This window comes from Mirounga leonina, unplaced genomic scaffold (genome assembly GCF_011800145.1).
Source record: "Mirounga leonina isolate KUSES-001 unplaced genomic scaffold, KU_Mleo_1.0 Mir_152, whole genome shotgun sequence".
In the NCBI taxonomy this organism is placed as follows: domain Eukaryota; kingdom Metazoa; phylum Chordata; class Mammalia; order Carnivora; family Phocidae; genus Mirounga; species Mirounga leonina.
The window spans coordinates 11,940,475-11,962,965 of record NW_023270380.1 but is presented as its reverse complement, the minus strand read 5'-3'; the positions used below and the strand labels follow the sequence as shown (position 1 = coordinate 11,962,965).

The following is a 22,491-nucleotide window of genomic DNA, read 5'->3' as shown; positions in this document are numbered from 1 at the left end:
TGCAGGGTCAAGTCACCTCCCGACCACAGAAATCTTAGCTTCCTCGGAGATCCTAACGCTGGATCTCATTAAACAATCAGCCAACATTTCTAGGGTGAGTGCCAACCCTGGATATGGCTGACTCTCCCGAGCATGTTGCCCGCCACCGTGGGACACCGGGAGCGTGGATTTCCTCGTCGTGACGCTCCCAAAACATGCCTGGGGGCACTCGGTGTAGGGGAAGCCGAAGACCAAACTGCACGTGAGCACATTAGCAATGCTTCCTGCACACTTAGGTACGTCCAAACAGCAGGCTACTGTTCTGGAACCAAGGGGAATTTCCCTCTCTGCTCCCTGGACTTATTATTACTCCAAACGCCCCCATAATCCTTACAAAGACCAGCATGGGCACAAGAAGTCAGGAGACCTGACAGCAGGTTGTCACCCTTCCAGGTCACATGACCTCTGGACTTCGGTGCCTGACCCGTCACATGAAGACACTCTGCTGGCGGGCCTGTTTTAAAGATTCACAAGTGATAGACTAGCACGTATTAGGCACTGTTCTAAGTGCCCAGCACATATCCATTATTCAGCCCTTCCCAGAGCCCTCGCGGGTGGATACCTTCAACCCCGTGGCCCGGTTCAGGAGACTGGGGCACACAAGAGGTTAAGTAATGTGTCAAAATCATCTGTGGCTAATAACCGAACCCACGCAACCTGGCCCCAGCATCCGGGTTCTTAATCACTTCTTTATCCCACCTTCCTGATGCTCCTGTCAGGTCTCACAAGAGAACACACCTAAAAATGCTTTGCAGGGGCATCAGGTGGCTCAGTCATTGAGTGTCTGCCTTCCGCTCAGGTCATGATCCCAGGGTCCTGGGATGGAGCTCCGCATCGGGCTCCCTGCTCAGAGGGAGGCCTGCTTCTCCCTCTCCCACTGCCCCTGCTTGTGTTCCTTCTCTTGCTGTGTCTCTCTCTGTCAAATAAATAAATAAAATCTTTAAAAAAAAATAATTTGCAAACATAAAAAGATGCATTTATTACTATTATTATTATTACTATGCCAGCACCCACCGACCCTGCGGGAAACCAGGCCGATTTCTGGAGGGAAGCATCCCGCACTGCCCTGACTCAGGGCTTCATCCTCAGCTGAACCAACAGGCTGACCTCGGGCTCTCAGCACAAAGTGCAAACCCCGTCAGGACAGGCCCTTGGCCCAGTCCCGGAGGATCCCTGAACAGTGTGGACCTGAAGCTGCCGGGGGGCCACCGTCTGCAGCCTGAGAAGGCACCCACCGAGAACCCTATGACATCACGTAGCTCCTGTGACAAGCCCTTCCTGAAGTGAGATCTGCCGCCGGCTATCAGCTAGCTACCTGAGTCAACAATGCTTCTTTCACTGACAGACACTTTGATTGGTTTTCCATCACTTGCAACCAAGAGAATCATGCTGATACTCTCTAAACCACAACTCGCTCTACCACGTGGTCCTCGTGTGCACATTAGTACTGACCCCTCTCCAGATGCAAAACCAGAGCCTGAGGAAGTCAACCTTAATGAGCTGGCCTTGACAAATTAAACGCCCCTGAGGCTGGAGTTCTGGGCGAAAGGGCTCCCTCTTAGAAGGATAGAAGATCCAGTTTTTCTAATGCCACAGATCAGGTGCTTTGGCCTCTCCTCAAATTTGTTTCAGAACACCTTCTTCTTACCCAAAGCAGTGAAGCCTACGGTTTCCAGTTTCGTAAGGAAAACAATGGTCGGTCTTCTCAACTCTCCTTTTTCATTTATCCCTCATTCTGCACCACTATAAAAAAATTACTAAAATGAAGACCAGGATTGAATCTGTAAAAACATTTTAAACACAAAAGTGGAAAGTGAGAATGAATACGTACCATTTCTTCCTCATAAAGAGGAGCTACACCTCCACTTTATGAATTATGGCAACAAGACAAACCAGTGCGGAGTCTGGCCCCCATTCGTGAAACTATTTCCCACCAGCTGATGTTCGTCTCTGTAGTTCCTGCAGACGGCCACTGCCCTGAGGCTCTCGTTTCAGGGGAAAGTGCCGTCACCAGATCACGGACCCAGAAGGTGACAAGGAGCAACCTGCCTGATGTCAGATGGCCCCTAAGGCAAGAAGTACACACTGCCAGGACTTCATGCGTTTTCCCATCCTTACATTATTACACGCAGCTAACCAACTGTAACTACAACATCCAGATTAATGTTCGACCTCACTTCACTTTCCTAAAGGATGTCTCGGCTGGAACGAGGCAATGCAGCCGCAACGGCTTATGAGGGTTTGCCCTGAGATGAGTCAAGGGCGTTTCCCTTCTGTCGGAGGACAGTCTGGGGTGATGACGGCGCAGTGACTCACACCCATAAAACATCTACGAGCATACATGAAAATGCTAACGGGGTTAAAACAATACTATAAGTTTCACCTGTCTCTGTTCATGACAATGCCCTAGTCTATGGCCTCCCATTAGGAAAAAACAAACTTTTACAACCTCACATGAGCAAACAGATAAGCATGCCAGCGGGGATGGATGAATTCGTTATACCACATTCCAAACTTTATTACCTTGTATGCTGTTCTTTCTGTTGAGTTTTAGGATTTATTATTCAAGTAGCCTGAGATGGGTGCTCTGCTTGGCTCGCTTTGATGAGCATGTCAAAGCTCCTGGCCCAATCCAGATACACGACCTTACACAGCCTTACATGGTCTGCTGTCACCACATGGAAACAAACAGGACTTTCAGACACACTTAGAGACACGGCCATATCTAAATAGATCATACCACATTTGCCGTACAACTGAAGTAACCATTATGTTATGGCAAGTGCTTATCAAATTTATAAAATTGGGTGCCTGGGTGGCTCAGTTGGTCAAGCGACTGCCTTCGGCTCAGGTCATGATCCTGGAGTCCCGGGATCGAGTCCCGCATCGGGCTCCCTGCTCGGCAGGGAGTCTGCTTCTCCCTCTGACCCTCACCCCCCGCATGCTCTCTCTCTCTCATTCTCTCTCTCAAATAAATAAATAAAATCTTTAAAAAAAAAAATTATAAAATTAAGAAACATAACCAACATACACTCACTTAAAACTAAAGATGCGGTCATTCCGTTTCCATTTCATGCTTCTGCTCTGATGCATAGAAAGCACAGTCCTGGGGCGGAGCTTCCAGCTCACAGAAGCCCCTCGTAAGTTCCACAAGGGCAGGAGCCTACGCGACTATTGCCAGCTCATTACCCCTGACACAGGGTAGCTTCTCAGTAAATATTTGTTGGATAAATAAATGAAAAAATAAAGGCATTCACAGTAAAATTAATGGGCTCAGACTATTTCAAAACTACAGAGGTTATAACCACTGTGCCCTCGCTTTTATGAAGTAAAGCGCCGACGGCAAACATGCCAGGTCTTGCGGGCCATCGATCCCCGCCGGAGCTACGGACCCTGGTCTCCTTCACAACTGTTCGATTCTGCTGTCGCAGCACGAAAGCAGTCACAGACGAACCATGAACAAATGAACATGACCGTGTTTGAATAAAACTTTACTTACAGAAACCAAATTTAGCCATAAACATATCCAAATCCCACGGGAACCACTTCTACACAACGAACATTCTATTCCCTAAAGGTTCGAAATCGGTGGGCTTGCCGAATTCGGCCAGACACATTTTATTGGGTCAAAAATTGGGCAGTGCATATGTACTCGTACTCCGCAGTGCCCATCCCCCCTTACTGAGCAACCCCCCGCCCCCCCCCCCCCACCGGTTCCTGTCCTGTTACAGGCCTGGCCCACACAAGCCTCCGCATCTACACGCTCAACTCCACGGCACAGCTGGCTTCCAGGGCTGTGGCCCACGCCCCCCCTGTGGGTCCATACCCACAGCACAGGTGTTCCAGAGCAAGCCCATGACTTTCCCCGTCGAACATCTAGTATCAGCACCTAATGAACTTTATTCACCAGTGGCCGGTTGTCTGATCTATTCTGCACAGTCCCCTCTGAGGGGTAAGTGGTAGAGGAGAGGGGGCAGAAAACGTGTGTCAGCAGGGGACCGAGGTGGGAAGGGATGTGCTGAGCCCCAGGAAGAGCAGTGGGAATCGCTGCAGGACTGAGAAACCACACACACTCTCCCAGCCGTGTCTCCACCTTCTGTCTGCCCCTGGATTCCTCTTTCATGGGACAGCAGAAACTGGACACCCAGGACGGCCTCCACTGTAGCCACGGGGATAAAACCCCGTGTAATCCTCATTTCTGCCAGGGGAACCACCCCCCCACCCCCCCCGCAGAAACTACCTGCATCTAATAGAATGAAAAAACTGGTTTATTCTCACACAATGCGACGCTCCATAGCAATGAAAATGAACAATCTGTAACTATCTGCAACAATATGGGATAACCTAATATACTGTTGAATGACAAAAGCCAGACACAAAACAGTACAATCTGCATTATATACGACACACACATTCACACACACAAAGAACAACAGACAAAATGAAATTATGCTCTTAGAAGTCAAGAGCATGGCTACCCATGGAGCGAGGTGGTGTGTACGGTCCAGATAGGGGCATGAGGCTGTGGTGGAAATGTTCTGCTTCTTGATCCGGGTGCTGGTCACAGGGGAGTGCTCAGTTTGTGAAATTATACTGAGCTGTATATGTAACAAGACTGCACTTTCTGTATGCATACCCTAGTTCAACAGACAGAGAAAAAAACCATTACCCCAGGGGCAGAGAGCGAACTGAAGCCCCACCCGGGGCCCCAGACACCTTTCTCTTCTCAATCTGTCAAAGCCTTTTTGCCTCAAATGGAGCCTCATTCCTCCTCCTCATCATCTTTTCAAAGCCTAACCAGAGGCCAAAAAGCAAAAAACCAAACTAGATCGTTCTGAGAGCCCTACAACTCCAGTCACGGCTCCTTCGGAATGCTGGGGTCTTTCCAAGAAACTTCACTGCTCTCACTTTGTGTTCTAAATAAGACACAAGAATCTTAAGAAGCCTCCACTGCCCTATAAGGCTCACTTATAAATAGACTTCTTCTAAAATCATGCTCTAAACGGGCAACTGGAGCTCATAAACATCTACGAAGAAATGCTTGGACTCCCAGGGCCCGTTGAGAGAGAGCCCATCAACGTGCAGCAGAGGGCAGCCCGTGGGACAGCGCACAGCCACAGAGAACCACCGAGTGGTAGCAAGTGACCGTGTGACTGGTTGTGACGCGTCACCATCTACACCTCCAATCACAGTGGAACACACCTGCAGGATTTGATAGGAAGTTTCAATTCGGGTAGTCAAATCATGGCGCTGGGAATCACTGTGAATGTCTTGGACACTGGTTTCAACACAGTAACCTCAACTTGACATGACTGCATATCCCTGGCACATTCTCCTGGGAGTTCAGGTTCAAAACTCCGTGAAGATCTTCGATCCCGTTCAAGCACAGCGACTAGTCTACTTGTGAAAGCCACAGGAACACCAGCCCCAGAGGTGCAGACGGGCAGAGCACACGGAACAAGGGAAACACGGCCATCCTCTTATGCAGGACACATGGGCAAGTGCAAATCCCAATCCTTTACGTGCAGACAGTTCTCACACCAAACAGGTTCGCACTGCCTATCTGTCCGTTAAATAAGTCACTGCTTAAAGATTTTTGAAAACCTGACTTCATTTACATTGGCTACGAAAGGATCATAAATCCAAAATTACACCTTTCAATAGGAAATTATAACTGTGTTTAGTTAAATGACTCTACGTCACATAGTTTATGAATGTTCTAAAATGCCTCTCAAGGGACAATATCCTTATTTTTAGGAGCTACATCTCGAAGAATTTAGGATAAAATGTCATGATGCCTACAACTTACTTTTACAAGCTTCAGCAGAAAAATGTACAAGTCCTCAAACACACACACACACACACACAAACACACACACAAACAGACACACACAATATGGCAAAATGCTAACAAGTGTTAAATGTAGGCGGTGGATACACAGGAACTCACTGCACATTCTTCTAACTCTTCCATATGTCTGAAATTTTTAGGATAAAAAGTTGCACAGAAATCTTTACACACCTCTCAAGCGGATGGCCGTCTCTTTCTCCTAATGAAAAGCGAATGGCTAAATAAGCCCAGGGGCACGTTCAAGGCCGTTCATGCTCCCTCAGCCTGCAAGCAGAAGCGAAACAACATGTTACCACCAAGGATTTTTATTAAATTAAAGCTATTTCAGTTGAGAAAATATTCTTCATTTATGACAAACCTCTAGATTAAAAAGGTGCTCTATCTAAATTGCTTTTAAGCAAGGAGAAAAGTGAAAAGAGAAAAAACTGATCCATCCCATCCTGAATGTGCGGAACAATCGTTAGCCTCAGCCACTCTAGAAAGTTCTGGAACAAAGAAATTCCTGATTAAGTATCTCTTAACTCACATCAATCTCAAGGCAGTGACACGTGACGTCACCCAAACCTCCACTCAGAAGAGCAGGGGAGCTTCCAGGGCCCTAGTGTGACTGGATTTCTGAGACCCCACGTGAGGCCCCCGTGGACCCTCCGAGCCACACCAGACTGCTGGGCCTCCTGGGTCTCCCAGGCAGACCCACCACGTGCCAACCGACATCATGACCGTACGACAAGGACATTCAACTAGAAAACACCGGGGATGAAACCTCTACTTAGATCTTCTGACCCCAAGCTCAAGGCATGTCTCACCATACAGGTGGCCCCCCCACCCCATACAATGCTCTCCTCAAAAGCAACCTCAAGGCCAAGAGGCCAAACATATTCACATGCCATCTGGGGGGGGGGGGGTGCACGGCAGTTTGTTACCTGAAGAATAATCATTCTTGGGGCACCTGGATGGTTTAGTCGGTGAAGCATCTGCCTTCGGCTCAGGTCATGATCTCAGGGTCCTGGGATCGAGCCCCACATCGGGGGCTCCCTGCTCAGCAGGGAGTCTGCTTCTCCCCTCTGTCTCTGCCCCTCCCCGCTCCCCCTGTCTGTGCTCTCTCTCTCCCTAAAATAAATTCTTTAAAAAATAATAATAATCATTCTTAATACTACCATTAATACTCTAATTATGATTACCAATTCTATAACTACTACTAGTAATTATACTTCCCTTTTAAACACAATAACCCCTAATGTAATTTTGACATTATACGTGTATTTTTTTTCTCCCTTTTTTCTCAAAAGAGAACACTGTTGGCCAAGGGAAGGGAAGCAAAACAAGCATCACCAGAGGTGCCTTTTACCTTGGACACAACAAAAGGCAATTATCACTTGCTGTTGAGGATATTTCCTCTCATTTTGTAACCAGCCAAGTCCCGTATAATGACATGCACGGCTCTACCACTGAGGACGGAGGCGGCATCAGAACCACTGAGGAACACGTGGTGTCCCCATAAGATGGCCTAAAGGGGTCCTTCATGCACTGGTCACCACAATCCTGCACAAAGAGGTTTACAGGTATCGACGTCCAACGTGTGAAGGAGCCACATACGAAAGCTTGAAGAAAGTGAGTCAGGGCCCCTGTGCCTGGCTTTCAGTCCCGTCTCCTCCACTCGCCAGCTCGATGAAAAACCGAGAGAACTGCCTCAAGTTGCTTCCTCACCTGGGAACTGGGGAGCACCTGTTCCCAAGGATGCTGCAACCCACAAGGAGATAAGATGGGTCTCGATGCCTCACACGCCGGAGCACCTGGACCCCAGGAACACTCACCAGGAAGTTAGGCCAAAAGCTACCCAAATCCAAGGGAAAACACATGACGCTCCTTTGGAAACATCAGTTTTACTCAGAGATTTTGGTGAGGATAAGCAAATGAAACAGCAATTGAAAACTTGCTAATAAAACAAACACACATTGCGAGCACAATGTAATCACAGCATGAATTAAGCTCAAACTCCTATCCTTACTTGTCCAGTTCATTTCCAGCTGCACCCTCACTTGTAGGGGAAGGGAGTGAGGGGTGGGCTCTCCTTTCTCATTAAAGGGGGTCTCGGGAGAACAGTTGAGGCTGGTAGAGACTTCAATATCACGGTGAGCCCAGGACAGTACCAGTGGCCCTTAGCCCAGAGAATTCTCCTCAAAAATCACGAGTCCCAGATTTCCACCCGATCCAGGGACACAGGTAGACGGACATCTAGGCACATGTGGTCCCGTCGACACCACACGTCCTGGGGTCCGTACTCCCCGGGTCCCTCTCTGCCCTGCCCGCCCCCACCCCCCCGCAGGTGCTGTCAGCAGCCAGGGCCCCCTCCCCCCAGTAGTCAGCCCCCACCACGGACTCTGCTCCAGCCCCACACTGCAAACGTGTGGCACCCACATCCTTGTCATGTCGATGAGTGCCCGCACCATTACTAACGCAAAATAAGCTTCCCAGTTCGGCTTGTCTAGAAAAACTTTATCGTGAAGTAGATCAAAAAGTGCACAAGCACAGGAACCAGCCTCGGAGGAGGCGCCAATGATCCTGCGTCCCACACTCAAGCTCTGGTGCCCCCCCCCCCCCGAGCATACGGGGAGCTTCCTGCCCCTTTTCCTACTGCCCACTGAACGCGCACGTCTCTCCATCCAGCCGGGGGAAATGGGAGTCGAATCTGAACGGCTGGGGCCCAGGGCAGCCTCCTCACTCTGTCCTGGGAGGGCCCTCAGCACAATAGCCCTGGGGAGCCCGGGAGCTGCACCTCGAGCCCACCGAGCCTTCTGAGGACGGCTGCTGCCGCGGCTGCCTGGACCACAACCAGATGGGAGACCCCGAACCAGAACCACCCAGCCAAGCTGTCCCGACGTCTTGCCCACGCACAGACCTTGTGAGATGACCAGTGTTGGTCAGTGTTTTAAGCTGCTCCATTTGGGGTACCCTGTTATTCGGTGACCATATGTCAGACTAGAGAATAATGGAAACAAAGCCCGTGCACCCGATACCCCAGCGGCTGGGTCTGGGGGGTTGTGGGGTTTTATGGAAGACGTGTGTGCCCCTCCCTGACTCCCTCCATCCACTCCCCTGCACAGTTAACCGCTAGCCCCAATTCTGATTTAATTCCTCCGCTCGGGCGTATGTTTTCATCACATACATATTCTCAGTATGTGGTTGCATTTTGCCAGGTTTTAAAACCAATGTAAAGTAAAACCGGAGTGTATGTATTAAGACTTGCCTCTTCCGATGCGGATTCTGAGATTCACCCCTGGTGACTCACGTGGCCGTGGTTGATGATCACCACTGGTTCCCTCTGTGTGAATAGACCCACAGCTCACCGCTCCATTCCACCGAGGATCACCTGGGGTTTTGTCAGTTTTTGCTACTATGAACAACGCTATTTACATCCCAGTGCCTGTCCCTGGGGCACATACCGCGTTTCTCCAGGGTATACGCTTAAGAGAGGAGGACTGAGCGCGGGAGTGCGCGTGTTCAGCTCTTCTAAGTAATGCCAAATTGTTTTCCACTGTGGTTGTGTACAATGTACCCTTCAGCCGCCTTTCCAATCTCTCCCAAATAAGAGGCATGCTTGTTTTGCTAATTACCAGCAGAGCTCTCAACCAACAAAAGGGAAAGCTTTTCCTATTTGCAGCATCACTACCGCAAATAAATAGTACTCCAAAGTAGTGACCCAGACAGCTGGAACATATTAGTCACAGGACATCAGCACAGACTTCAGAATAATGATGCAGACCCAGCCAGCACCACACACTGCCCACGGGTGTAAGTCAAATTGGACTTCTAGACCGACATGAAATTCACAAACGGTTTTTCCTCCTGGTGGACTCACATCTGGGGTCCCACCTTATTGCGCTCATCTCAAATGGGAAAAAAATCAACTCACATGCAACCCAGCCAAATTCAAGATTAAAGCAGCAGAGCCGAATCATTTCAATGAAATCGTGCGGTGTTGTGTTTTAAACAGACGGCTGATTATGTTTTTAATATTTTCACCCATAAATAGGATGAGACTGTCATTTACCATAACTAATCTTAGGTGCAGTAACTCTACAAAAACTACTTGGGCTTTATTTGGGGGGGGGGGGCGCTTTATATAAAAAAAAAAAGGTCCCTTTTAGTTTAGCTAATTCCATTTCTTAAGTGGCAACAGTCATTTTCATGATAATTATTTGTATTTCTAGTAAAAACATGCTATCAAACTTTTCCCCTGGCATTCAATACAAGAAATGAGAAATTCTTCCCACGTGGGCAGGAAGGAGAGAGGAAACGTTACTGTGGGTCTCCCGGAGGCTCACCTCCCGTACTGAAAACAATGGCACCAGATGACCAGAATCAGGTCATTTCAACTCCACATCTTGACGGTTCTTCTTTCTTTACAATCATTTACCCCTGTGAGGTAGGCACTATTATTACACCCATTATACAGATGAAGGAAGCGCAAGGTGCAGAAAGCAATTAAGTTGTGCACAGTCGTGAAGCTGGCGAGCGGTAGACCGAGGACCTGGCCCCAGGCCGTCTACTCCAGAATCCAGAGTCTTGGATGCTCCTCTGGGCTCCTGCTCTTCAAAGGCGTGCTGTGCTGCTGAGGGGATCACAGAAGCCAAAAGGGGGATGCACCCCACAGAGGGTGAGCATCACATCCACGCCTGCCCAGGGGAGGACAACACACCAAGCGCTCCAGCAAGGGGACAGGAGAACACGGGGAGCCCACTGCAGCCCAACCCGTGCTCCCACAGACAAAGCCTCACACACCCCACAACGGATGACCTGACAATTTGAACAAGGTCATTGCTATACCCTTTTGTTTTTGCTAATATTACAGTTTCCTCTTCCTGTCCTACCCTAAACAGAATAACCTTGCCAACCAGATCACCCTTGATGATATTCATAAAGGTAAGACATTCTTACACCAGAGCTGAAATGGACTGTAAGTAAACACTTGGCTCATTCAACTTATCTTTTTTTTTGTTTTTGTTTTTAAAGATTTTATTTATTTGACAGAGAGAGACACAGCGAGAGAGGGAACACAGCAAGGGGAGTGGGAGAGGGAGAAGCAGGCTTCCCAAGGAGCAGGGAGCCCGATGTGGGGCTCGATCCCAGGACCCTGGGACCATGACCTGAGCTGAAGACAGACACTTAACGACTGAGCCACCCAGGTGCCCCTCATTCAGCTTTTCTATTACTGATATTAGAAAACCTTAGGCACTCATTACAAATAGCAACATCTCTTCAAAGTATTTCCAGTTTCCTGGAAATCCCAAATGATCTGGCCAATAAAGAAAAAACCTGACTAAGGGCGCCCGGGTGGCTCAGTCGGTAAGCATCTGCCTTTGGCTCAGGTCATGATCCCAGGGTCCTGGGATCGAGCTCTGCATCAGGCTCCCTGCTCAGCGGGAAGCCTGCTTCTCCCTCTCCCACTCCCCCTGCTTGTGTTCCCTCTCTCGCTGTGTCTCTGTCAAATATATAAATAAAATCTTTAAAAAAAAGAAAGAGAAAACCTGATTAAATGACTAGCAAATGACAAATTAAAAAAATTCCAGCAACACAACATATACCATTGCTCACAGCACCCCTTTGCCATCCCTAAGGTTAGGTATTTAAAGTATAAAGTGGTGTCAACCAAATCTGTATGTTTGTAACTACATTAAGAAGTTAAAAAATTAGGAGGTGCCTGGGTGGCTCAGTGGGTTAAGCACCTGCCTTTGGCTCAGGTCATGTTCTCAAGGTCCTGGGAGGTCCTGGGATGGAGCCCCACACCATAGGTCAGGCTCCCTGCTCAGTGGGGAGTCTGCTTCTCCCTCTCCCACTGCCCCTCCCCCACCGCCTGTGCTTACTCGCACTCTCTAGAATAAATAAAATCTTAAAAAAAAAGAAGAAATTAATTGGTTAATTAATCATGCTATTGGATAAATATAAAGATTGCAAAATGGAAACAAAAAGTATGAAATGTGAATTTTGGAACAGAGCATCCAGGTTAGCCACCAGCAAGCTCCAGGGCCACTGGTCCCTTCTGCATCTATGGGGGGGGGGGCGGTTTGAGCAGGGGCAACTGCAGCACCACAGGTCTGTCGTGCAAAACTGGTCCAATCCCATCTGTCTTGGCCAAATGAGGCAGTCTATTAGTAAGCCACACAGAGGAAACAGAGAAACACATTTCGTAAAAGGAAAAGGCTGAATCTTGTGTCGACTCTAGTATTTGATCCAGAGTGGAGCAGGGGACTGACCCAGGGGCAGTTTTCCAGAGGGAGGTGGCCAGGACAGGCCAGGAACAGCCTCATTCGGTAGGAGGTGTTAGACCAGAAGCTAATGCTAATGCTTTCTCAGTAAATGCCATGGGCCAGACCTTCTGTTGAGCATGGTTCCTACACTCTCCTTCAAAACCCTCACTCAATAACCTTGAGAGAAAATATCGTGAGACAGATCCCTATTTAGCAGATATGAACACGGACTCAGAAATTAAATGACTTGCCCAAAGTCACAGAACGAGTACACAGGTCTAATGCCTGGCTAAAGCATATGGCAGGCACACAACAAATATCCATTGAACATGGGGTCTATATATCTCCTCCACAATAAGATAAAACACTACTTCTGTCACAAGGGTTTTGTGAGGATAAATTGAGATTACGTATATAAAGTTCCTCGCTCAGTGCCTTGACTTCTAGAATCTACTGTAGTATAGAGACAAAATGTTGATATAAAAAACCAGCACAATACCAACCTGGAATACAATTATGGTAATGACAATGAGTAAAACCAACAGTATAATAGAAGACACACGGATATACATTAACAGGCAGAAGAAAGGCAAATAAGCCATAAGAAGATACTCAACATCACTGATCATCAGGGAAATGCAACTTAAGATCACACTGAGACACCACTGCACACCTACCAGAATGGCTAAATTTTCGAAACTGGCAACATCAAATGCCAACAAAGATGCACATCAGCCAGGACTCTCACATATTTCTAGTGGGAATGCAGTGGATGAAGGGTAAAAAAAAAAAAACAAAAAAACCTGTGGTACGCCCATACCCTGAACTACTACTTAGTAGTAAAAAGGGACAAACTACTAATACACACAACAACATGGATGAATCTCAAATGCACTCTGCTAAGGGAAAGAAGTGAGTCTCAGAAGGGGATAATCTGTACAATCCCACTTACGTGATATTCTGGAAAAGGCAAAACTACAGCAACAGAGAATGGATCCGTGCTGTCAGGAGTTAGGGATGGGGGGACTGACTACAGAGAGGTAGCACCAGGGAATCTGAGAAGAGGATGCCACGGGCCGTTTGCAGGACAGGATACGTGGATCAGTGCATGTGCTAAAACTCAGAGAACTAAATGCTCCGAAAGAGTGAATTTTATTGCTGGTAATTAAATAACTGAATAAAATTTTTAAATCACAGAAAAAATTGTTAGGTCTTGGTGAATGACTATTTGACGTCTACTTTGAGGGGAAAGAGGGACATGTGAGGGTCGAACAGCTCTGAGGCTCCTTGCCCAGCTAACAATAATGGAACAGGAGGCCATGAAGAGTCCGTGTGAGGACCTCTACGAGGTACAGAGGGGTCAGGAACCTTGGTTTCTGGTCTGACTTCATCGAAGGAGGACTGTGTCAAATTGCATAAGCCGCATCACCCCCCTGAGCCTCAGTTTACCTACTCCTAAAATGAGACAATGAAGCAAATGGTCTCTTGATCCCTTCCCACTGCAGACATTCTCAGGTCAATTTGAAGAAGTCACTGAGTCTGGGAGGACAGCAGGACCAGTAGCAGAAATACCCACACAGAAAAATGGCCAGGCATCCGCACAAACTGCAGCAGGGAACAAAATACGGTGAAAACCACTGATGTGTGTGGACGGCAGAGTGGACGGTGGGGAAATCATCAAGGAAGAGGACAGACAGGAGAAGATGCAGACGAGCGCCCTCTCACACGACAGAATCCGAGAGAAGACAGGTTTCCTCGGGCCAGAGACGCTCTTCCACCACGAAACGCTGGAGGGGTCGAGAGGAGGACAGATGAAACAGTCAGGGTAGTTTCCCTGGAACAGCCCACTGCAGAGGCAGCAATTTCCAAAATTTTAGAAATTCTTGGAAATTAAGAACATGATTGTTGAATGCAGCTGAGCCGTCTTCCTGTCCTGAGCAAGTGTATGCAGAGACTCCAGAATTCTAGAACGGAAGAAACCAATTCATTTTTCAAAGGTTTAACAGAGGGGCACCTGGGTGGCTCAGTCGGTTAGGCACCTGCCTTCAGCTCAGGTCATGATTCCAGGGTCCTGGGACCGAGTCCCATGTTGGGCTCCCTGCTTCTCCCTGTCCTTCTGCCACTCCCCTTGCTCACGCACTCGCTCTCTCTCAAATAAACAAGTAGAATCTTTTTTAAAAAAAAGGATTTAACAGAATGTAAAGAATACAACTTATTAACGGACTAAGAATTTATTGTTCTCACCGTATTAGTTTGCGAAGCAGGGAAAGCGCTTGACATCAGTAAGATTCCCCAAGTGACCATCTGAAATGTGGCGAATCCTTGGGCCCCGCACAGAGCAGAACCCAGAAGGCCACTCCTGGGCCCGGTCCCTGCGGCCGAGGGAACCCGGGGAGGCACAGCCTCTGAGCCTGAGCACTTCACCAGCGCTGAAGAGCGAGCGGGGAAACGGAGAGTATTCAAGCAAAGTTCACACGCAGAACGCTTTTCCAACATCACTCCCTCTGCCAATTCTTTTTGATGAGGACTGCAAAAACATCGCTCTGACACGCCCTGGCTCGACCGGTTCTGGGAGAGGAAGGGCCTTTGGCTCCAAGTCTGGTCTCTTCCACCACCGACGGCCCCCCAACTTTAGGAGCCCTGCTTTGCTGCCCTGCTTCGCTGCTCACTTCCCTTTCTGCCCCCACAGGAGGGGACGGCCCCAGGGGCCTCCCTCGCACCTGCCAGGCGACCACATGTCCACGGAAGCACCTGAGGGGACACACACATGAGGTGTGACTGCCACTATTCTCCAGGGCTGGGCTGTCACCACACGTCCTGCATGCACACTCACATCCCCACTGCCCACCCCCCACCCCCCCCCCAGTAGCCGGTGTGCTGGGTGGAAGCACGACCGTGGCAGGTGCAGGGCAACACCCAGCCCAGGCTGCTGGAGGGGGGAGAGTGGCACGGCTCATCCCAGAGACCCTGAAAGAGGAAACTAAGGCAGACCGGTGCAGCAGACGGCATTCGAGGGGGCACAAAGCTCGGGAGTAAGGAACCACCACCAGGGAGTGGACGGGGGGATGAGAGGGATAGCAAGGGACAGACCACAGACACGTTCAACTGAGGGGCTCAGGCTTTCTCCTCAGGGCACGGGGATCCAGGGGCACATGTGGGCAGGATGGTACCATGACCCCCTCTCCAGCTTGGGAAGAGGACTGCCAGCAGTCGGGTGAGGGGAAGGAGGTCAGGGTAGAGAGCGGACGGCTAGGTGGAATCCAGGCAGGAAGGGATGCGGGTTCAAGTCTGGATGAATGCAAGAGATAATGCAGAAACCAAACGACCTTTCTCTGGGGACTGGAAGGGGACGGGGGTCATGGAAAAGCAACTGTGGATGGTCCCTGGTTCTGCCCGGAGGACCGAGAAGAGGATGGTCTTTTCCACTGGAGGAAGGACAGCACTGGTGCGTTCACTGTGTGCAGGATGGTACGTGCGGAGGTCACTCCGTACATCTGTGACCGACCCGTAAGTCTTAGGCTTCTCCTCACGGAGCTGCTTCTTTCAAATCCCCAAAGGCAACAGAACCTCAAAACAGTGCAGTGTCTCCCAAAAACTCAATTCCATGCTCTTAACTTCTCGGCAGCCGAAGTCAGAATGGACCTCACATGGGAGAGGGCAAGTGGCTTAGTCCAGGCTACACAGCCAGAAGGGGAGCAACTGAAGTTTCATCCAGGACGGCCTGCTTCTGGAATGTCCGCGTCTCTTCTCATCTGCGGTCCTGCTCCATTAAGGGCCTAGCGCTGCCGGTTCTGTGAGGTTAGGGCTCAGTGGTCTTGCTCTCTGGCCACTTCGCTTGCTACTGGTGATAACAGAGTCCAGGCAACCCTGAACTACCTACTCTTAATCCCCAGGAACACTGTTCCCACTGCGGAGCTCTGGCTCACCTGGAAAGGCCTGCCCCATCTCAGCGTCCCCAAGTTCATCCCAACGTCTTCAAGTTCAAGTTCATCCAAGTTCAAGTTCATCCCAAGGCTACTGTAGCTCCGCACCTGCAGGGAGACTGTTCTGGTTTCCGTAGGAGCCATTTCCGAATTCCTCTGCCCTACCTTGTATCTCAACGCTCAAAGTTCCCTGAGGGCAGTCCTCATGAGCCCAGCAGGATACTTCCCCTCCTGGAAGGCTGCTGTAACCATGTTACCTCTGGGAAGAAGGGTGGGAAGGCCCCTGGAGAAGGATACAGTGTTTATGTGGAGCCCCCACTCCCCAGGCACTACCCCCGCACCAGAGAGCAGAGAACCAGACCCCACAGTCCCGTGGAAATGGGGGGTTTGTTTAAAAAAAAAATGTATACACACACACACTCCCCAAAACACGTCAAATATACAAAATATTTGATAAAAGTGAGGGGTTGGGTATATGTATGTTCATCATATTATTCTCTATATTTTTCTAAATGTTTAAAATATTTCATGATAAAAACATCTAAAATTGCGAAAAAGATCAATGTAAAGCCACTACTCTGCACGAAGAACCGGCTGGTCAGACTGACTGATCTGCAAAGGTTCTAAACAGAGAAAAACTTACTGTGATCTGGTGTTTTTCGCATCATGAGCCACAGCTGTAAAAGCAACTGGAACAAAAGATGGAAATGCACAAATTTAGACGATATGAATGCAATCGAAAAACGGAATGAGGTTTTCAGTCAGCCGAGACCTCCCTCGTGCTACCACAAAATCCTCTGTTATGGTAAAAAAAAAAGACAGGAAGACATAACCACTTTTTTTTATAAAGACATTTTATTTTTTTCAAGTAAACTACCCCCAACATGGGGCTCGATCTCACAACCCCAAGATCAAGAATCATGTGCTCCACTGACTGAGCCAGCCGGGTGCCCCCATAACCACTTTCTACTACTTTCTGGCCTCAAAAGGAAGCCCTAGTAATAGCCACTACCATGTACCCTCTACACCCGCAGTGTGCTGGGCACCCACAGACCCAATCCCATAACAAACCTGCACGATGGCATTACTGTCCCCACCCCATCGCTGGTGACTGGCCCCTGCAGGCACCCAAACCCGCCTCTGGCAATAATCAATACACCATGATGTATGCCGCCCAATATCCTGTGTTCTCTCATTCATTTCCCATAAACTTCTGCACCACACAAATGAGCGAATCTAACAAAATCTGCACCAGGCAGTTCAGTAAACTTAAAAAAAAAAAAATCCAAGAAATCACAGTCTTAAGATATACAATCTCAGGAACAGTACCTCCAAATGTTAAGGCAATAAAGAAAATTGAGCAGTAAAGAAAATCAACTGTGCAATCCTCCAGTCACAAAATAAATACTACATAAATATTTTAAATCGAACAGCCATATAATTTGAAGGGGCCTTAAAGATGCAACTGGCAACAAACCTGCGAGCCGAAAAAAAATGAGTTCTTGAAGTCAATTTCTAATACTTTTTATCTTCAAACATGTGTTACTGTGAAGAGCGTGCGAATTTGTGTTCTACGCCAAGACAGAGGAACGGGACAGGCCAGAGCGCGTGTGAGCAGGTTCAGATTTTATTATTTACTGAATTTTCAAAAATGAAGAAGAGCATAAAACTTGAAAAACATGCCACTGTTTATTCGGGGGGGGGGGGCGCTTAGCCATTCTGGAAACAAAGTACAGATCAGATGGGAAAGGTCAGGTTTAATCTACATCAATACTTCTGACCCCTAGACTTTTATTCCTCCAGCAGAAGCCTGGTGCGGAAAATGCTCTGCACTTCCTCCATCACTCCCCCTACACGGTCTAAGTTTTAGGCACTAAACTGCTCTGACCATGCCTCCCAGACAGTAAGGAACTTTTTGAGCCAGAAACCCAACAATCGGGGCCCTCTCCGGGCTGGACCCCAGCTGGAAGAGAGGGGACTGCTCCCCTTGCCTGCACACCACAGGGGTGAGGGGTGAACCTCATGTACCAGTCGGGCAGAGGTGCCAGGGAAGGAGTCCTTGGGAAGACAAGAGGAGCTCGAAGACCCAAAGAGGAAAAAGGAAATGAAAGCAGGATGGTCCAGGAGAGGGGACGAGGACAGAGGACGTAGGATCGGCAATCCCAGTGGAGTGGTCTGGGAAGACTCAGATTAGCTCAGCACACATGGAAGCCGCAGACACTGGAGGCATAAATAGTCTGGGGCCATTTGCCATACTCCTCTTTTGATCTTAAATTCCTCAAGAGTGGGGCCCACTTTCCCCATCAGGGGTGAAGACAGTGATCACTGGTGTCCCCGTTCCATCAGGGGACACGTGGGCAGGAGCCCCGCATCTCTGCCACGCTCTCACCACCCATAAGAAACCACAACGACAACTTATGGGGGGAGAGAGGAGGGGGGCTTCAACACAGCAGGTGCCACGCTGCATTCAGCCGTCAGGTGCATAACAGAAGGCGGACTTCAACTGCAAACTGTTTGCCCGGGGATCTGAGGCGGTGCGTTCGTTAGCAGCACTCAGGATGTTCGTGGTACAAAAGCGCCCTAATTATCTTTCTTCCCAGACACCTAGCCCTGATGACATACAGCCCGCCGAACCAAAACATTAAGGCAGACGGTATTGTGGTTATTTTCTGAAGTAGAATATTTGACCAATTGCCAGAGTGTCTAAGTAAATACGTAAGTGATACAACTGAGTATCAAATGTGCATGTTATTTGTTCTCGCTTCCCTACTTAAATCAAGGCCTTGGGGCGCCTGGGTGGCTCTGTCCGTTAAGCGTCTGCCTTCAGCTCAGGTCATGATCCCGGGGTCCTGGGATCGAGCCCCGCGTTGGGACTTCTCCCTCTACTCCCCCCCTAAAAATAAATAAATAAAATCTTTAAAAAAGAAATAAAGTTTAAATCATGGCCTTGTTATTTAAACCCACTCTAAAACTCTGCAATCCACACACACACCCATCAGTAAAAAGACCAACACAGATGCCAGGACAGGATGAAACAGAAAGAGAGATCCTAGGGCAAAACACAGACTTTCCCTCTAACCACGTGTCCACAGTGCGGTCAGTGACCCGGAGGACAGGCCGCCCTCCTCAGACCCGGCCATGGCCTCAGAAAACGCAGGCGGCATAAACAGACTCGTCGGAAGCTGCTGAGACCACGGTTCATCCCATTTATCAGGCCTAAAAGGGTACAACATGTTTCACTTCTCCTACCACAGACAGGAAGCTAACCTCAATCTCCCACATGTCCACAAACACAGTGCCCGGGCCTGTGGCTGCAGGAGGCCTGTGCCCCCCCAGGCCATGCTCCATCCCCCCCCCACCATGTACAGGCGTACACCAAGAGCTGACACACTGTGAGAGCACACACCTATGGCCCAGAACCTCAGCTCCCCTCCCAAACACACGGCAGTCCCTACACGGACACGCCTGCGCTGCCAGGGGCCAGCCAACCGACCAGCAAAGTGCTGAAAAAAATCGTTATCTGCGCACCCAGAAAGGCTTCTGCTGAGGACTCTACCAGCCAAGGCTGAGAGGCTGAGTGGAGGGGCCAGCCCCCCATCAGCTCTCCCTCCTGCCACGCAAGACCGATTGGAGCAAAAGACGTGAAAACACCAGGCGCTTTTCCAAGAATGCTGACAGGCCTCAGGAGAGGTTGCTGCCAAGTTCATGGGCAAGGCCGCTCTCATGTAGTCTCTTCCTCGACTGATGGGGGGGGGGGGCGGCGGTGTTACATCCCAATAAACCTAACATAAGGGGCGCCCGGGTGGTTCTGCAGGTTGGGCGTCTGCCCTCGGCTCAGGTCATGATCCAAGAGTCCTAGGATCGAGCCCCACATTGGGCTCCCTGCTCAGCGGGGAGTCTGCTTCTCCCTCTGCCACTCCCCCTGCTTGTGTTCCCTCTGTCAAAGAAATCTTTTTAAAAATAAATAAATAAATAAACAAACAAACTTAAGTTGAAAATACCATCAGGTGAACATGCATTTAATGCACCCGGCACTGAACCTCCCAGCTTAGCTAAGCCAACCTTCACTGTGCGCAGAACACGCACGGGAGCCTGCAGGTGGGCTAGGGCATCTAGTACAGTCTATCGAATAACACAGGGCTGACTCTCCCAGGTAATCTACTGAGCACTGTGCCGAGGTGACAAACAGAACGGCTGTGTGGGGGCAGAGTGGTGGGAAGTGTGCAGGCTGCTGACCCTCGTGATGGGGGGGCCACCTGGAGGCTGCCGTCCCCCATCCCGGAAGAGGACTGTACTGCATCTCACCAGCCCGGGGAAAACGTCCAAACTCAAAATTCCAAGTGTGGTTTCTACATCACTTTCACATCATCATAAAGTTAAAACATGGTGAGCCGGGGACCCTCTGTTCCGTGAAACTGCTCTCCTGACCTCAGGTAAATACTACACCACTTCAGCCGAACACTGCTCAAAGCACTTGGGTGTTCTTAGGTCCACGAGGGAAGCAGCTCCTTGACCAAACTTGAGCGTCGTGGCCCAACAGCAAAACTGATCACAAGAAGGCACACATTTTTCCTTATTTAAAAAAAAAGGGGGGGAACACCTGGGTGGCTCAGTTAAGCATCTGCCTTCAGCTCAGGCCATGATCTCAGGGTCCTGGGATAGAGTCCTGAATCAGATTCATTGCTCAGTGGGGAGCCTGCTTCTCCCTCTGCCACCCCCCTTGCTCGTGCTCTCTCTCTCTCTCTCTCTGACAAATAAAATCTTAAAAAGAAAAAAAAAACCTATTTAAAGATGGAAATAAGCCACACACAAAAGGACAAGTACTGTACAGTTCCACTTACATGAGGTCCCTAGAGTAGATAAAATTATAGATAGAGAAAGTTAAGAGTGGGTGCCAGGGCTGCAGGGCAGGGGGAACAGAGAGCTAGTGTTTAATGTGGACAGAATCTCAGCTCACGAGGATGAGGGGGTCCTGGACAGACGGCGGTGAGTCCACTTAACGCCATGAATGGTCCATTTTCTGTTATGTATATTTTACTATAATTAAAACAAAATAAAAGATGTTTGTACTCTTTCAAAGCAAATTATAGATTTGGAACATTCTTAGTCATATCTTAGAAATAGTAGGCTTTAAGCCTATACGAATAAAATATACATTACTATGTACATCGAAAGATACACCAGAGCTGTCTTCAATTTCCATACTCAGCCAAAATCTTGGGTTTCGATCTGGAAGGCCGAAGAGCAGAATGCTTCTTCAGCTGTTTCTGGCATCCTTGAACCGATGTGTGATCAGTGCATCGCACCCCCCAGCACGGCAGCATCGGTAACGCAAACCAGGCACATCGTTCAAATATTTACTGTTAGTATCGGAAGACTGATTTCCAAATGTCGGTGAGCATTCCGGATGAATCTTAGAATAAAAACCTCTTCCACCCAAACACAAACAACATGACACCCAAGGGATTTTGTCCTGCACTTACGACTTACAGGAGTACCTACGTACATACGCCACAACAAAGATGTACTGAGACATTCAAAGACAGGATGGAATGGCTGGTTACTGCCTATTTTAAAAGGCTGCCTGAATAAAATTCGAACACTGTCTATTGCAGAGAGCAGAGTCCACAGAGCATGCCGACGGACTTAACAACATTCGCTGTTAGAACCTGGGGTGCCTGAGAGAACAAGTATTTCTCACCTGCTACCTGTCCACAGACTCCTCTGTCATTCTTCTCCAGGGAAGATGCTGAAATTGGTGTGCAGGCAGTGAAAGTCGAGATGCAGATGGACATTTGGAAAACAGCTTTGTTATCCTGAAAGCCAGTGACACCGCTCCACGCCACGCTTCTCAAGTCAAGGCTTCAGGACCATTTTCCTCTCAAGTGGCTGTGTGAGGCAGGAGTCGCATGTCAAAATACCAGGGAAAAAAATCTGTCTGAAGGCAACAATCTCACTTCTGCTCCTGAGATTATCCGCATAGTCTCTTTTTCAGGCACAGCACAAGGCTGGGGTGAGGGGCCGCTTTCCACAACTGCACCCTCATCGCCAAGGAAAGTGGCGGGACCAGGAGTTAGAGAGATGTCAGTGATTGGACAAAAGTTTAATAAGTAGGAGACAAACTTCCCCTCATGGTGCGTTACCCTGACAGCTGGCCAAAACAATAATCATTATTCGAAAACAAAAAACACAAATCCTTGCTGCCCCCTCCTCCCCGGCTGGGCAGTCACCTACCCTGGACCACAGACATTCACTATGCACACCACACACTAAGAAATTAAGTTTCCTGGGTGCCTGGGTGGCTCAGTTGGTTAAGCGACTGCCTTCGGCTCGGGTCATGATCCTGGAGTCCCGGGATCGAGTCCCGCATCGGGCTCCCTGCTCGGCAGGGAGTCTGCTTCTCCCTCTGACCCTCCCCCCTCTCATGAAC

The 22,491-nt window shown here is 49.0% G+C and overlaps 1 protein-coding gene across 12 annotated transcripts in view; it reads right to left on the bottom strand.

Moving 5' to 3' along the window:
* The window catches only part of SGMS1 (sphingomyelin synthase 1), a 268,293-nt gene that overhangs the window by 231,994 nt on the left and 13,808 nt on the right, over positions 1-22,491 (bottom strand). For 8 of the 12 annotated variants that reach the window (XM_035008582.1, XM_035008588.1, XM_035008580.1 and 5 more), the window contains exon 2: positions 6,062-6,154. The exons of 1 other annotated variant lie outside the window; for it this stretch is intronic. The gene's annotated coding sequence lies outside the window, so the exon portion shown is untranslated. Of the gene's footprint in view, positions 1-777; positions 840-6,061; positions 6,155-21,762; positions 21,951-22,491 lie in introns of those variants that run through there. 3 more of the 12 variants (XM_035008583.1, XM_035008585.1, XM_035008586.1) reach the window with 2 other exon arrangements.